Genomic DNA, 18,732 nt, shown 5'->3' with positions numbered 1-18,732 from the left:
CATTTTTCCCCGAAGACTAGTTCTATAATGACATGGCCTGAAAAAAAGGCAGAAATATGGACGTTTGGCTTGTCCAATCAGGTCACAATCAACAAAAGCGCACCACTTTATCGCAGCCACTGAGATTGCCCTCTGCTTTTAAAGTGCGCTGACTCCGTTCTTACGGTACAGGGTGTTCTTTCCTTTGGCGCAACCCTGAAGAACATCCATTGGCTATTTTTTTCTTTCTTTTTTCTTTTCTTTTTCTTTCTTTTCTTTCTTTCTTTTTTTTTTTTTAAAGCAATGGCGCTGGTTGACGAGAGGGGCGCTAAAATGACATTATTTCTGCAGCTGGAAATGTTAACCTGGCATTTTTTTTATTTGTTTTTTTAAACTTATGCTACTTAGATTTGGTGATGCCATAGCTTTGTTCAAATAAGTTGGGCTATTTTGTTGGCTATTAAATCTAAACTATCTGATGTAGCAATATGAATGGGATTTGTATAGCACATTACCTTCTCAGTCAAAGTGCTAGAGAGAGAAGAGAACATTTCTTTTTAAAACACAATACTTTTGGCAGATCAAATTTGGAGAGGAAGCGGGTTCCAGCACTTGGCAGCATAATGACTATGCCATTTCACCCTATCTGGATTTTAGCCATAGACACAGCCAGTAGAGGAGAATCGGCATCTACTGGGATGATATCACTCTAGCATATCTACAATATATTTAGGGTATTGGCCAAATTTTAGTGATCTATAGACTATCAGAGGATTTATAAGCTCACTTCTAAATCTCACTGAAGCCAATGTAATGACCTAAGTACTGGAGTGATATGATCTTTGTTTTGGTTCGATTTCTAGCAGCAGTATTTGGGATTAGTTGCACCTGCCTGAGTGACTTTTGGGGAAGTCGTATCCTTAGGTTATTGCAATAGACAACTCTACAGGTAATAAAAGCATGGATTCATTTCTAATAAGAATAGAGCACATTTCAAGTGCTGTATGGCTGAAACTCCTGTCATTGCCCTATACAGTTGAGGACGATATTATTAGCCCCCCTCCTGAAATTAGACATTTCTCTTGATTTCTCAGTAAGAATGACCATTATTAACCGTTTATGTTATTCTGGAAACAAATACACTGATGGAGATAATGTTCAATTAGTTGAATTTGGATTTTTCTATTGTTACGATGAGTTTAAACAAAAAAGGGCAAAAATGACAAGGACAGAATTATTAGCCCCCTGATCATTAATAGTCAATATGGCGCCATTTATGAACCAAAACTGACAACAGGCTCTGATAAGTTGCTACCTAGGTTGGCACATGCCCCACTAGGGATTTTGGTCCATTTCTTCACTGCAAAGTGTTCTAGCTGGTCCAAATCGCATGGATGCTGAGCATAGACATTAACCACAGACTCTCAGTGGGATTGAGGACTGGACTATGAGCGGGTGATTCCAATATCATGGTTTTAGTGTCCCCGAAGAACCTCTGAACTAATCTAAATGTATGCTTTGGGTTACAATGTTGTTGGAAGACCCAGCAATCCAGATTCAGACCCAGACTCCCTGTGTCTGAGGCTGAATAACAGACTAAACTTGATGCCCCACCACTACGTGTAACTGTGGAAACTGCTTAGCCTCATTAGACCAAAGAAGTATTGGACACCTGCCTAGATGATTGTTATTGACCTGGCCTCACCTGGAGGTTTCCCCCCCCCCCCAAGAAAGACAGTTGTTAGGGCTTGTCATCATATTGGGCTTTCGGGCCATCATCACAGAAGAACCCCTTTACTAAAGGTAGTGCATATCAGAGTGTTATTGAGCTTTGCCTGTGAACATTTGAAAGTCAAAAATGAGTTTTGAACGTCTCTGCTTTCATCTGATGATATTCAATTGCACCTGCTTTGATGCATGGATTCTGCTTCTGTCAGGTGAAGAAAGGGATAGGCCTTGAATCGTTATAAGATGGTTTCCACAATTAAACATGGTGGTGGATGCATCATTCTGTGGCAGCCTCAGCCACAGGAAACCTTGTTTGGGTGTACGGCACCAAAAAAACTGAAAATTATGATAGAATGTGGAAAGTGACCTTGCAACAATATGCTCACAGGGGAGCTAAGATCTTCATTGGATCTTTCAATAAGATAATAACCCAAAACTTGCATCCAAAATAGTTCAAATGTTCTTCAAGGATACTAAAACCATGGTCATGGAGTGGTTCAGACCTCAATCCTTTAAATAGTATTTGAAGAGTGCTGAAAATGAATGTCCATCCTCAACATCCATGCAATTTGGACCAGCTTAACTATTTGCAATGAAAAAAATGGGCCAAAATCCCTGGTAGGACATGTGCCAACATAGTTAACAACTAATCAAAGTGCCTGGTGTCAATTTTTGTTCATAAATGGCACTGTATTGACTATTAATGATGAGGGGGCTAATAATTTTGTCCTTGCCATTTTTGCACTTTTTGGTTTAAACTCATTGTGAAAATGGAAAAGTCCAAATTTAACTTATTGGATACTATCTCCATGGTGTATTTGTTTCCAGAATAACATACATTTATTAATAATGATCATTCTCAATGATCAATGAAGAGATATGTCTAATTTCAGGAGGGGGGCTAATAATATCGTCCTCAACTGTACATAAATATTGGTTTCACTGCAGCATTATTGCTATAGTCCCAGTGCAGTCTATGCGGTTATTTGGACACGAGAACTGCAAACTGTGAGAAGACACCATTTAAAAATGACATTGTATTTAGAATGAAAGGCCAAATGCAGTTCTGCTGAAACTGCTGTACAGCTGCATTTTTATAGGCCTAAGAGTGAATATGTATACTACTCTATTCACACATACCTGTATAGTAGTAACTATTTAACATTGATAATTTGTAGGCCTGCCTAGTGTTATATATTAGTGTTATAGTATATTGCCACTGGTCATCCCGGTTACGTTGCACCTTACCCCAAAGAGGTCAGCATCATGCTCCGATTATCAGCATCACAATCACTCAAAACAAAGCACATTCGCCTCGCCAAGAATGACCTCATCTATTTGGAGTTAGCTTTTTCTCCCTAATTGCACACATCCTAATCAGTGGGATGTATGCCAATTTGTACTTACAAAGTTACAACTGTCCTTAAATGCCCCCCACAGACGATGTGAGTAAAATGATGCTGAAGGCACGCTTTTTTTAAATAAGTGATTGGCCAATAATCCTGATCCCCAAAAGGCAAAAAGGTGTCTTGCATTTTACAGCATGGCAGCAAATGGGAGAGGAAGAGGTGGGTGACATCAGCGTAGTTTACAGCTGGGACTATTAATAGATACTTCAGCAAGAGAGATTTTTAACATGACTTCATATTTGGCATTTCCACTGGGGGGGTTGATCTGTAGATGGAAATTGCAGCTTCCCATCTGCTTTGTGTTTATATTATTTTGAATGTTTTTTTTGTTGTTGTTTTTTTACGAGGGCAAGTAAAAGCTTTTTATTTTCCACCTTTTCCACCTAATCACGCGTTTGGCCAAACGGTAATAATTATAAACCCGCATCGGTTTCAGTTTGAGTCTCGAGTCATCGCTCTGCTTGGCTCAAGAAAACATCTGAGGAGAATGTAAACAAGCATTATGCCCTAGGGATTTCTCACACTTTTTTTGGGGGGGGGGACGACTGCCAGAGTTTTCTTTTCCCGCTCTTAGTCGGAGTACATTCTGCCGGTGTGAGTGCTTGTGTGTTTGTAACATGTGTTGGCCTCCTCAGCATTTCTGTCTTTCTACCCTTTCTCTCCACCGCCTTGACGTATCACATGGTTTTCATTTCTTTCTTTCTTTTTTTGTTTTCATTCAGCGCAGAGGGTTGATGACTCTGTGTGTGTGTGTGTGTGTGTGTGTGTGTGTGTGTGTGTGTGTGTGTGTGTGTGTGTGTGTACGTGTGCGCATGTGTGTGCGTGTGTTAGTGAATAGTATGGGTTAGTGCCAGCAACTCAGCGCTCCACAGATGTACAAACGAGCTTGAGAAAGTGAAAGTCTGGCCACATACTCATTCCGCCTGCAGGTCTGAGCGCAGGTGAAACCACTAATTTCCTCACCTACTTGGCTGAAGAGATGTCTTAATGAGCATCAGCTGTTTTGGCGAATTGTCCAGAAGAAGAAATCGCTATGTGGCAGCCTGGCAGGATTTTCACTCTTTCAGGCTGACAAAAAAGTTAAGGCAAGTTAAGGCAAAGGCAGGCTCAGATTGACAATAAGAAAAACAGGATGAGGAATTTAAGATCCTTTAATTTAAAAAAAAAACTATTTAGCTCATCTACCTGGAAGGACTGTGCTAATTAGAATCAGCTGATTTAGTGGCCCGAAAGCAAAACTTCCTGTATCATGTTGTCCACCTCTGGCTGTGACAGAGGCTGCGAGACAAAGAGACAAAGTGTGTCTGTGAGACAAAGAGCAGCAGTGACATTCAGCTACATTCAGCTCTGTCCTGACCTCTGGAAAGGTTGCCTATTAATCTCTACTTCCGAAAGTAGTTTCTTCTTTTGTGCAGAAGTATGTTTTGCTTTTTGATAACTGCCATTGGTCTGGGCACAGGGCCAAATCCTAGGGCCACACATCCTTTGTATTTGACAGGCACCAAGCTTCAGCCATGTAGCAACAGGGATAATACGTTTTTTTGTGTAGCTCATGTCATTTCCACTTAATCATTCATATCAAATGTCAACCAAATATCTGCACATGGAAATATCGTGGAAATATTGATGTCGTCAATACTTACAATACTTAGTTACTCCCTTTGCTGTATGTCACAGCCTATTTGACTTACAGCTGGCCAGTTTCTCATGACAGCCAATATGAAAGGCCAATCTAAGGTCTGCTTCCCATAGCTCATCTAAAGATGATGACCTAATGGCCATGGACATGACTGTCCAGGTAGTGGGATTTGTCATTTGTTAACCTGTGTAGCCTCTTAATGCAGATGGAGTCGTCAACAGGCCTATTCACTATTTGCTGATAATACTCACCTACATTATAACACCATTGCTATGACATTTTCGAGAGCCTTAAGTAATAGATTAAGACATAACCATGACCATTTTGGTGAGTGTAAGGTTATAACATAGGCTCTGCGCTAAGGGGTTAAACAAATCTTCATGTCTCTTTATGTCTATGCAATACAGCATGAAGAGAGGACTTGAATGTGCTATGTATACGATTGTATTGAATTTCAAAATAACCTCTGGAAGCAATACTGGGCATCACAACATCACCATATGGCAGCCATGGCCTAATGGTTAACCCCTTAGCACAGCACCGATGTTATAACCTTACTGTCACCAAAATTGTAATGGCTATGTCTTAATCTGTTACTCATAGCAATGTTGTTATGATGTAGTTGAGTAGTGAGGCGACCCCATCTGCATTAAGAGGCTACGGAGGCAGATTATAATTCATGAATCCTGAGGGAAATTATGTTAGATTGATAATTAGAGAAGGGTTGCAGGTTTGGACCCTGCCACAATAAAGGCACCTAACCCCAAATTGCTTCAGGGACTATAACCAATACCCTGTACTTAAAAAAAATGACTAAGTCACTTTGGATGAAAGTGTAGTAGATGTAGTTCTACCTCTGAATTCCTGTTTTCTGAAAACAAGCATGAATATGAATTATGAAATATGAATTACTTTCTGTCAAATAATAACTGAGCATGTGATTCAGAAATTGACCAAAACCCTTAGAGGTTCCTCTTTTTATTTTAATTGTTGAGTTTAGCTCTTTAAAATCCTTATAGACAAACAGAACTATGACCAGAAGTTCACACTTGACAGTCTGAAAAAAGTGAAGTTGACCTGTAAATCTCAAAGATGGGTATGTACAACCCTAACAACACTTCATGTTAATGTTTAATGTTAAATGCTGTCATGGTTTCCCCTGCAGTTGAGCACACACTTGATAGTTGCACTGCCCTCTTTTGGAGGGGAAATGACATTGTGGTAAAAATAAAATTGGTGAAAGCAATACACACAGTACATATTCAGTGTGGCCTGAACTGAACCGACAAAGGTTGAATATTCAATCATATCTCAACAGATGCGCCATCATTTACGGTTGTGTGCTGATTTAAATGCTGATAGACTTGAAAGCTTGTGATTTATGATCATGAGGTCATGTATGCTTTCAAAGCTGGCATTGATTTGTTTTAGAAAATGACATTTCAAAAGTATAAATATTGGTAAATGAAAAGGTCTTACATCAAGTGTTTTCCTTCATTTCTCTTAATGTAATTGGAACACAGATGTCCGGCATCTGATCTGATGTGATAAGGGGTGGGGGGGTGGGGGTCCTTAGCAGCTTGGCATCAGTGGACCTGAGAGCTCGAGCAGGGGCATGAAAAGAGAGCATGTCAGAGATATAACTAGGGGCAAGTCCATTTAATGCTTTAAATACTGTCAGCAGAATCTTAAAGTCGATTCTGTATGAGACAGGTAACCAGTGCAGGTCTGCCAAGACAGGAGTGATGTGCTCTTTCATTCTGGTTCTTGTAAGCATTCTTGCCGCAGAATTTTGAATGAGTTGCAATTTGTCAATTAAAAAAAAAAAAAAAAATTCATGCATGTTATGACACTGTTATATCATGTGTATGACACAGGCGCCAAGTGAAGTGTTACCAAAAAGTTAAGTTGTTGGCAGCGGATCTTTTCCACTAAGAGACTTCATCAGTTCTAATTCTGATGAGAATCAGAGAACCACTTGCTATGAGAATCACAGTTATTGATCTCTGGGGACTGGAACTGTAGGCCAACCCTTTTTCTGTAGGATGCAACACCTTTTAACCATTAGAAATGAGAGGCACAATGCCACAGTCAGATAAGGTCTCTACACCCACGTATCTGATATACAACCCAAGTTCATTTCCTGATCCGTTGTAGGCTACCTATCTCTCTCACTCATTTCCTGGCATCTTCTACTGAACGCTGTCCTGTCCGATAAAAGGTGAAAAAACATCATGTATGAAAACAAAGGAAGAGCTCCTTTCCAAGATGCTAAACATTGTAACCTATGTATTTTATATATATTTAATTACATTGTGTTTCTCAGACCATATCGATAAAATCACTGATTTGCTTTGTAAACTTGGTTAGGCTAATGGCATTAGACCAGTTCCAATTGCTCTACTGCTAAGTTTAAAATTGTGAAATTGTTAAAATGACATGCATGGCGATTGCATTTCCTTTATACCGTTTTGGGAAAGGGCTCCTCAAATATTCTACTCTATTAAATTGATTGGTGTCTCCTAACATGAATTGAGGAAGGCTGTCACATATTTGTATAGAGAGAAACCTGTGGGTCAACCCATGGTGGAGGAAGAGGAAATGTACACAGATTTAAATAAACCATATGAGGGTCAGCCAGTGTGAAGAGGAAAATCGAAGTACCTGTACTGCTTTTTAATCTCTTCTGCTGCCAGTCATATTTGATTGGCCAACAGTGTGCCCAAAGATGTCTTCATAGGGTAGTGGCATGGGTCATTTGGGAACAGGATTACACGGTGTATGCTCCTGAGATCCGACTTAAACTTACACATACATACATTTGCTTTTATAGCGAAATGGAAGGAACTGTGGCATGCTTGAACTCTTTCCTTGACCTCCTCCCTTCCCGTTCTCTCTCCCTTCTCTCTCTCTCTTTCTCACTCACTCTCATTCATCTCACTCTCTCTCTCTCTCTCTCTCTCTCTCTCTCTCTCTCTCTCTCTCTCTCTCTCTCTCTCTCCCACACACAAACACACACAGGAATGGAAAAGAGAGACAGAGAGTTTGAAATCTGAGGGGTTGCACTCGAGCCCCTCAGGCCAAGAGGGAAGACTTGAATATTCCACAGGAAAGTTCTAGAATCATGAAAGGGCGGCGGCATCCCTGTTTATTAGGGTTCCTCTTTCAGTAGGCCTCAGCAGCTCATAAAGGCTGTAATCTAATTACTGCGGCTGACTGAGGCCTGATGTGGAGATGAGGAGGAAGGATGGCAGGAAGGAGGAAGAAAAAGAGATGGATGTACAGGATGGAGAGACGATGGGATCAGAGTCAGTTTTATGGGTACAAGTACACAAAAAACTTGACTTTCAACACACTCAAACATTCAAAACACTGTACACTGAATTTGAGTCCTTTCTCTCTAGTATACAGTACATCCACACTACAAGGTACAGTACATACAATCAATATAAGCAATACAGTTGACATACACAGTGATGTGTAAGAACATGCTGTACAATGGGCAGTATAGGCTGTCTGTCTATACCAGTAGCATTCTACACATACAAGACACAACAATATATAATAATTACAAGATCATACCGTGTGGATATTAAAGTGCCAAACATTTTAAGTATAATGTGTGGGTCAAATTTCTGGAATATCGCCTTTTTGAGGCCCAGGTAGCGCTCACGCTTGTGTCCACTAAACGTGATTTGTCTTTGTGATCACAGCACTCAACAAAGTGCATCCTGCATTCCTGCAGGTCTCAACTGTATTCAAGCCACCTCACGTGAGTGCAAGGATCAGCCATGTTACCCTCATGGGAAGATGAGGATGAAGACAGAGCTCTGATCATTCACTCCCAGTTCTACCAGCCCACCTGTCCATGTGAGGACTGCAAGATCTGGCCTTTTGGCTGTAAGTCTCATTGCCCTTTTACTGACTGTGAAATTGGAAGCATGAAGAGCAAAGCCTTTTTAATTTCACGGAGGGATGTTCACGTCAGTGGCATTGCCCCAGTAGCACAAGCCATCAAAACATTAGCAATGGAAATGATGCAGTGGCACATGGAGTAGTACGAGGCCATGGAATCCTAATATGGGGAAAAAAAAATAGATCAGGTGTTGCTAGGTTCAAAATGGTTCCATAAATTGTATGCTTCACATAAGTGTAAGGCCATCGCATTTTTTGTTTCTGTCTAACATTCATAAGCATGATGAGCATGAATGTACAGTTCAGGTCAATAAAATGTCAGTACCCTATAAGTACAGATTATCAAATCAACAGGAAACAACACGTGCTATGGGTTGTACAAGGGGATAGAATTCTGGTGTTGCTAAACAGTTTCATAAATTGCATGCTTCACATACTGTATATGTAAAGCCGCTCATAAACATGGTTTCTTTCCCCAAACATTGTTTTCATACATTTGTAAAGACTGAGCGGATTTTTTTGAATGCAAAACCGAATTTGCTTTCCATATTTGTCTATTTTACGGAGCCTGGGACAGACCAAATAATATCTTTTTAGGGGGTGTCAATAAGCGTTCTCTGACTTTGTAAAGTGTGTCCTTCCCAACTAGTGCGCGCATCTAAATAAAGTGTGCACACATGTCCATAAATAAATTGTGTGCTTACTGCTCGTCTCGTGAAAATGTTTTCTCACTGCTATGCTACCATGCCCTTGTTGTTACCCTGCGAACACACCAGCGGTGGCCTAGCTACAAAGAATCACTGGACTGTGTTTATAACAAGAGTGCCACAAGCGATGGAAGCGACAGAGTATGCCCAATAAAATCAGAATGCCAGCAATTGGCTGCAGCAGCGGTCGCCGAACCACACCATACTCGTGAACGGCGTGACGTACTCCATGTGCGTTACGCCCTTTTGTGGGGGAAAACACTACAGCCAATGCAAGTCAATTGGTGGTGTTGAGGTTTAATAAACGAAAGATATGGACCTGTAGACTAGCGTTGTTCACGCGCAACATGCCGAGAATGTGTTCTGTTGCCGGCTGTTCAAATAATATAGCCAAACAGCCGTGGCTGAAGCATGGACTATGTTCATTTAGGTTAGCCGATGTGGTTACATAACGCCATTTAGACATACCACCATTCCGACATTGACTTTTTATTGCAGAAACCATTTTTACAGCTTGCAGGAACTTTTTTCAGACCCTACCTGTAAGGGCATTTGGACCGTGACAAAATTAGACACTGAATTATACACTAATCCTGTTTAATTGCGCTGTCAGACTCTCCACTTCCGCTCATGTAGCAACATTGTTGCAAATGTCAATTGAGTTAGAACGTTGTTCATCCGCCTGTAAGTACTTGCAACAATGTTCAAATGGCTCGGAATGACAATCAAATACTGTCGGAATGGCGGTATGTCGGATTGGCGGTTGCCCCCCAGCCGATGTAGCATGTAAGTTGATGAGACATTCGGTTTGATTTCCCCCATAAAGGGGCGTAACGCACATTTGCGAGCAAAGTACCTGGATGGCCGTTCATGCCTATAGCTAATTAGCCCAATATTCGTTGAAGTTAAACTTCAAATTGTCACTCAAGTCGCTTGAATTGTGTCTTTTCGCCCACATCTCTTTTGTCTCTTCTGTTGCCAGTGACTCAATGAAAAGTCAGTTACTTCCGCCGCCGGTGTCACTCAAGTCACGTCTAGTGTATTTGTGGCATTATATAGCCTACCTCATGAGCATAATTTACTTATGGGTGTCCATGCTTTGTAAAATGTGTTCATGTCATTTTGAATACAAAGAATAAATCATATCATGGTTGTCAATAACGTTAGCACGCTTTCTTTTTTTTAAAATTGGGGCCAGTACGCTTTAGTAAATTGTGCCCTCAAGATACAAAACATGGACATGACTCAACAGCAACAACACACGTACAGTTGTAGTAACTGGAGCCCATGATTAGGTAAAGGTGCGCAGGCTCTAATTTTTCTCAGCCTTGAGCCTTTGCTCTGTGCTTATTTGAACAAAATGTAGTGATGTTGATAATGAATGTCCTTTAATCAACATTTAAACCAGTTAAAAAGAACACTATGAACTCCTATGTTTTTCTGTTCTGTTGATGCTCTTCTGGGACATAGTTTCAGTTTCACGCCAAAGGCCTTCAAGCGGATGGACGTGCCAGTATATACACGCAACATGTGCACTATGGTCTGGTTGGAAACATGACGTGCAGAATCCTTTTCTGAATCATAAATGTACAACAATACATGTCAATAAAATGTCTGATGATTACTATTTTATATCAGTACCCTATAAGCACGGATGAATCGATCAAAACAACCGTCATAATGCACTGGGCTATGGGGTTATAAAAAGGCATAGAAGCCTATACAGGGAGAGATCCGGTGATGCTATCCTCAAAACAGTTCCATAAATTGTGTTCTTCATGTATAGGTAAAGCCATTCCATGACTCTCTAAAAGCCAACAAAATGTTTGAGATGGTGTAATTATACAATCTAGAATTGATTTTCATCATGGTAGGTTATTTAAACAGCAAAATTTAATGTGATATGATATTGGTAATTAATATAATTTATTTAATCTGTAGTTAAACCAGCTGGGAGGTATATGATCATAAATTCCTGTTTGTTTCTGTTCTAATGACACTTAAGTGGTACATAGTTTTTAGCTTCACGCGAAAGACTCTCAGAACGTTGTGCGTGACATGTTTGCAGAGGGCCAGGTTGTGGCGAGTAAAACCGGGAAGCATTTCAATGTTTAAAGTAGCGTGACGCAAAGCGGTATCAGTGGAAATTGGGCATGGGACCAGAGTGCTTCTTGCAACAGGGTACATACTGTATCTTGGATTGTGTAGCAATAATGCCATTATCACCAGCATATCACTCTGATGCTGTATAGAGCTGTCTGGTACAATGGCCTTGGGCCTATTTTCTGTCCGACATGCAATCTGTCGGTGATGGCCCCAAATAGCAGCCAAAGCCTCTCTACATCATGTTATCACAGCTTGACATTCACTTTTTTTGCTCACCAGCAGGCACCGGTTTTACCAGCATTTGGCTGGTTGACAGGTGCCACCAATGTCAATGCCTGATTACTACTCTTTGGGACGTACTGTATGTACTATTTACATTGTTGTGGATAGTTCAGAAGACGGGTGTTGTTTGTGTGCGTATAGACATGTTATTTCTGTTTCAGTTCTGTCTAATAGGTATATCATGCCACCGCCTGTGTGGGTATGCGAACGATGTATTTAATAAATACTCGTGCTGCAAGTGGATATGGGAGGTTTACCTATAGATTTATATCTGAACCCTGGAAAAGTTATTCACAAACACTGTGGCTGTGTGTGTTGGCTCGATGTGCTGGTATGACTAAAGGTTGTAATGCCATAACAGCTGTGTAATACCTTCCATATGATGCGTTAGAGGTCTTGGCACGACTCTGCTCTCCCATCCGCAGCAGAGGAGCACAGCGTCGTACCTTGAAGGGTAACTATGAAACAAGGGCTGACATAAAATTGTGAAAACCAGGTGTGTGTTTCAAGCCCTACAAGAAACCATAGTGGGAATTTTGGCACCCTTTAGTTTTGGTGGTTAATTCTTCTCTCTCTCTCTCTCTCTCTCTCTCTCTCTCTCTCTCTCTCTCTCTCTCTCTCTCTCTCTCTCTCTCTCTCTCTCTCTCTCTCTCTCTCTCTCTCTCTCTCTCTCTCTCTCTCTCTCTCCGTCCATGCGTGCAAACAGGCCTCTGGGCCACAGCCCCTTAGATAAGATTGCTTCTCTCATCTACGCAGGCTGCAGCGTCTGAGCTCGGGGTGGAGTGGAGTGGGGGGACTCTGCGTACGCCTGCCAAGTGCTCTGAGGTGAACTATGCATCATGCTTCAGCTTATCTCCTTTACACCATGTATTGAGCACAGCACACACACACACACACACACACACACACACACATACACACACAGAGGAAGCACAGCTCCTGTCTCCCGACTGCGGGTTCACGCAAGGATCGCACATAGCGCTGCCTGTCCTCCTCTCCCCCCACAGCAACCTACACATGGCCTACACACCTGTGGCTTATGAAATTATTCATTCTGAGCTTCATAATTGTGTAAATGCTAGCAACATTTATTTGAAATTAATTGTTTCAACATGACTGTCAAGAAGACGTTGTGATCACAGCCACACCTTGTGTGTATGCCAGCAAAGAGATTTGAGCTCATGAAAGCCAAAGTATTTACTTCAGTCACTGTATCAATGCATGTTGTTCTCACCCAGCTAAGTCAATACATATATTCAGGAATAGCTAGAGAGAGTCACCTTGACATTACAAAAGGTTGATCATTCTAATGGGATGGCTTTTATTCTAGCATGATTCAGATGAGACGGGTTCATTCTGAAGACATAGTCATGTCATTCCAGTGCGTTCCAATGTTAGACTCATTGTGCCATTGCAGAATATACATCCAAGGTTACACACATCAGTTTTAAATTAATATGATGTAACCTTGATGTATCTCAAACTTTTTCCTGAGAAAAACCTCACATCATTCATTGCCTCTTGGAACAATATTTTGGGAGAAACCAAAACTACTATTGGCTTTTGATGACTGCACATTTGCTGTGTTTTGCAGGGATTTTACTTCGAACGTTCTCTATTGTATGTTATTTTTTCCCACTTTTGTGTTTTTTGTCTTTACATTTTTGTCTGATGAATAGAAACCGTCAAGGCCAGCGTGATTTGTGGTTCAGGCGTATGACTCTTCGGCTAGGAATCATGCGTCCAATTTCACAGGCCATTACGATTTGTTGCATCTCCATTTCAATGATAATTGCCCTCGTTGGGCAAAGTTTGTTATTAATTTATGAGATGGAAGACGTGCCATTGGGTGTCCTTCCCCTTTGAATGGTGGCCTAAAACACAGAAAGAGAGAGAGGGTGGGGAGAGAGAAAAAAAAGAGTGGTCGGAAATTTCCAGTGAAAAAAAAAAGCAACTGAGAAAAAGGGAGGAAACGTGGAAAGGCTCCACCACGGGCTACTTCATGTTTGTTGCCTCGCTGGTCAAGGAGTCATGGCAACCAGTCTCGGCCCTGGACCACAAAGATCACACAACTCCTCCAGCTCACACAAACGCCGATTAGTCCTCTGTCTGTCTGTCTGATGGGTGTGTGTGTGTGTGCGTATGTGTGTCTGTGTCTGTGTGTGCGTGTGCGTGTGCATGTGTGTGTGTGACCTCGCTTCCTCTCTTTCTCTCTTTCTCTCTCTAGGTCTTTTTGTTGGTCTGTCTTTTTCTTTTTCTATCTCTTGCCCGTTTTCTCTCTCTGGCTGTGAGTGTGTGTCTCTCCCTCTTGCTCTCTCACTTTCTATTTCTCATTGTCTGTGGGTGTGTGTGGGTGTGCACACAAGTGTACTGTATGTACAAGCCAAACCTTAATGTCTTGAAAGACTATTAAATAGTACAATTTTGATTCTACACAGCGACTACAAGTAACGAAGGAAAGTCATGCACATTGCAAGCAAGCATTTTATAAATCTAATCACATAGTGGCTTGATTTTTAATACTAATTACACCCTTTCCAGTCTATTTTCAGACCCATCATGGTTATTACAGGACAGGCATTTTTAGCTCTGAACCATTCTTGCGTGTGTTTTTTTTCCGCGCCATGTTGCAAAAAAAAAGCTATGGATTCCAGAAGCTCCAAGAACCACAACACGAGGCTACGTCATGCTACAAAATACAGTCCTCCTAAGTTCAAGGGACCACTTATACAGACACGCGTGTTCAAACCGCTAACAAGATGGAGAGGCTTGTCATCCTCACTCAGCTTAAGTGAGCTTTAGCATCTCGCAGAACCAAGTGACAGCAGGACGAGCCTGCGCTACCGAGGGATGGTTTGAGGTTAAGGAGCTATGACACATCATATCCTCCTGGACGAAGACTCGTTCACCTCAAGCAAACAAAACAAAAAAGTCTGGATCGTCTCAATAGCCACGTGTTCACTTCTTGGTGGGTGGTCACTTGGGCTTGTACTGTACTTTTAGGCCTATTGCTAATGTCTTCAGTATCTGTTTTTGATTGGTTACTGAAAATTAATTCGTTGGGAAGGAAATCTTTGAGGGTAGCTCACTGATGCAGTACTGAAGTGAAAAGTACAATAGATTGAGCAAAGTCACTGTGACTGTGCTGACCTGGTTATACGACTGACAAGAGTTGTATTGTGTGTGCAAGAGGGACTCAATTCGTACAGTGTACTTCCATTGTCATCAAGATCAGTGAGGCAACTTCTCAGAAAATAGTCATCAGGGGTGAATCTAGCCATTTTGGGGCCCTTGGCGAAATATAACAATGGGGCCCTCAAAAGTCATGATATGGACATAAAATTCTGTGTTTAGTGCTTTTTAAGAGTTTTGTCTCATGGATATCTTCAAATACTTTACATACTGTAAAGTTACAAATGAAGATCAAGCCTACTTTTTTGTTTGTTTACTGGGACAGTTGGGGGCAATATGGAGGACAGATTTGGTCAGGCCCTTGCAGGAGTTGCGGTGGAGGTCTTGCCTTCAGAATTTGGCATTGGCCCTATATGTCTTTATAACCTGTCTGGTAGTTTGTGTGCGAGTCATAATGATCAGACACTGACGAAGGCAACAGCCGAAACGTTTGTCTACACTTCTGCTGCTATGTAAATAAAAAAATAAAAAAGAAGAAAAGAAGAACCCGAGTGCGATCCACTTTTTCACCTTCCGAGTCATAATGATCAGAAAACTTTTGGTGAAGAAAACTGTTGGATTGCTGAAGAGTCTTTTTTTATTTTCTAAAGCCAGGCTCTACATCTGGTATCAGTAGAGGGTGAGGCAGAAATTGAGAGGGATTCAATTCCTTCTTTCTGCATTATCAATGATCTATTACTTTTACTTCATTCCGACTTTTGTTTATTTTGACACGGAGAGCAGAGTATGAAACTCAAGGAGAGGCCTCAACTATGTTTTTCTCCAGGAGAGAGGCTTTATGAGAGAGATTAATGGCGTTAATTAGGTATTTCACTCTATGTTCACTTGTTCCTATGACATCAGAGGGTTGTTGACTGTTAGGCGTGTCCGCCGCACCAACCCTCGTCATTAACAGTGACATTATCTGTGGTCACGCACTTAAACTGGAGTTTAATAGTTTTCATTTCTATGCCAATGGGAGGTACACAATGGCAGCATCATAACCCAAACAAACAAACTCCACTGACCATTGTGTACACAGGTGAGGGACAAATCCCTACATTCTGATGGATAAAACCATCTTTTATGTGCACACAGAATCACGTGCAAAGATTTTTTTTGTTTTGAGTCAGTTAATCAAATCTCTCGCCGTACAAGAATTTCCTGTCGGGCCAGATGCTTCAGGCTTTCCTTCAAAATATTCCGTCCAGCTGCTTTCATCCATCCAGCTCCGTATCCCTGGGACTGTCGTACCGTACGCCTTTGTTATTAGAACGTGACACATATTTGTCTTGGCTGTTGTTAGGGCACATCACATGATCATGTGACAACATGTAAGGGTGATGGATTCTTATTGATTTTTGAATGTTGTTAAACAAAGTCGGTTAAACCTCAATGTTAAACAAAATCTATTTAGTTTGTATTTTGTCTTCTTTAAAAAGGCACTCGGCTGATTAACTAGGCTAGTGATCATTTTGTGTGAACTGTATGTACAGTAGATAAATCATTAGGGGCTACTTTCTAGTCTATTTGAAATATTGTCCTATTATATTCCCCTTAAAATGCGTTTGTACCACTTCAAACTATTAAATCACGTTATGACCATTTATAATGTTGTTATTGAATATCACTTTCAATAAAACGGTATATGGTCAAGGATCATAAATGGAGTCATAAACATAAAAGATAAGCAGGAAAGGGAGCACTAACCCTGGCAGGCAATCATAAACATGTTGTGGACATCCCAGTCCTCAGCAACACTAACAAAGTGGTCTACAAAACAACTGCCATCATAGCCATAAAATAGCAAGATAATGGTACAGTTCAACTTGTACACTGATGCCATAGGATGGACAGACCTAAGGAAATGTTGGTGACACTTTATGTTCTTTTTTTATATTTTCTTTATTTGCTTTGTATCTACATCAACATTTAACATTAAGCACCTACACGGCACATACCTGACTAACCCTAACTGTACTTAAAGGTGAAAAGTCATAATATTACAATCTGTTACATACTAAACACTGCACCTAATGAATATAACAGAGACTTGAACTATCCCATTTTGTTTGTACACAGACAGGTGCCACTTGAAAGAAAAAAAACCCCACAAAAAAACAAATCAGGCTATGAGACTGTTCTCAGACGTTTGAGAATGTTGCCAGTGGGGCATTTACAGTAGGAGACAGGAGTGGTTAAAGAGGGTTACTGGGCGAGGCGACAGATAGTCCTTAATGACCTGTCACATTCGGCGAGCTGGTGGCATGAGAATGGCACACATTGCACTGGGCGTGAGCGAGCGAGCGTGGCACCGCACGGCTTCATGGGTTTGTCCCTGAGATGACTCACCCTCCGTAAATGGATGGCCTCAGTGACACTTGGATGGCATGAGAGAGGGAGAGAGAGAGCAATGATGAACTCAATCATTCTTTAGCGCTGATGACAGCCCTCACACAGTCGCATGCGTACTATGTACCCAAAGACACAGGCATGCTCGTACACACGGCACGTACACTACACACACACAAACACAGGTTTTTTTTAGTATGGGCTGCGTTCCAAGTCTCGGTCTGCCCAACCCCCCTCACCCGACACACACACACACACACACACACACACACACACACACACACACACACACACACACACACACACACACACACACACACACCACACACACACACACACAAACTGTTTACCCAGGCCAACCACAGCACATCACGTCATGGGCAAAGGTCTTCTGTCACATGCAGCACTGTATACACATCCACACAAGCAAGATGCCATTTTACAAGCAGATTGTCACGCCATATAAACACAAGAGCTACAGTAACATGAAATGTCACAATCATTTCCCAAATAACATACATTACATACATACATACATACTTAATGCATGCATACATACATACATACATACATACATACATACGGTACATAGTACCACAAACATGACACCCCACTGTGTGTGTGTGTGCATGCAACGTAAAGCTCCTTTTTTGGCACATGATGTCATCACTTGCCCTTCCCAGCTCAGCCTCAGCCTCAACCTCAACCAAAACAAAACACAAGCCATGAGCAAACAGAAATGTGGTGTTGTAGTGTAGTGTAGCGCAGTGTAGTGTGTAGCCTAGACACAACTCCAGTGGGCCATGACTAAGGCCTTCCCTATCAGAGAAGTGGTAAACACCCAACCCCAACCGCACCCTCTGTCGCCGTGCCCTGTCACACACAGAGTCGTCACGGTGACAAAGGCTACGCTACACACATCAATATTGAAGTCGTCAATTCTGTTATTTTAATATAGGCTACATGATACTTAAGTGTACATTTTAAAAGGCACTCAAAACACTGAACAGAAGACTTCACACACACATAAGTTCACGGAAACGGTCTGAAAATCTTGGAAGCATACATATCAGGGGGAAATACGCGTCAAATTATAAGAACACATAAAACCATTGGGGTATTAGAGGAAAAATATATTACTAAAGGTAAATAAACAGAGAGAACACAAAGAAGATAGGAAAAGAAAAGATTACGAACAAAAACAAAAGACAAATTGTGTTTAGCTGAGCTAAAGAGAGGTATTTTTAATTGTTTTTTGAAGGTGGACAATGTTGTGTATCATAGTTAGCTTTGGCTCCTTAACCATATAATCTCAGGGGTGGAGTGTGTGAAAGGAAGGACATTACCCAGAAAAAGTCCTTGCACTTGTTATGTTATTTGATTTTAAAACACAAACAAAAGCCGGAGAGAGAGTTGCCTTTTTTGAGATTGGCACGGTATCTCG

At 41.3% G+C, this 18,732-nt stretch overlaps 1 protein-coding gene across 2 annotated transcripts in view; it reads left to right on the top strand.

Annotated features, from left to right (window-relative positions):
• cdpf1 (cysteine rich DPF motif domain containing 1) overlaps positions 1 to 18,732 on the top strand; it is a 42,957-nt gene that overhangs the window by 12,905 nt on the left and 11,320 nt on the right. The window lies entirely within an intron of this gene.

This window comes from Engraulis encrasicolus, chromosome 15 (assembly GCF_034702125.1).
Source record: "Engraulis encrasicolus isolate BLACKSEA-1 chromosome 15, IST_EnEncr_1.0, whole genome shotgun sequence".
NCBI lineage: Eukaryota > Metazoa > Chordata > Actinopteri > Clupeiformes > Engraulidae > Engraulis > Engraulis encrasicolus.
The sequence above is the reverse complement of the archived record's forward strand: the minus strand, read 5'-3'. Positions and strand labels throughout refer to the sequence as shown.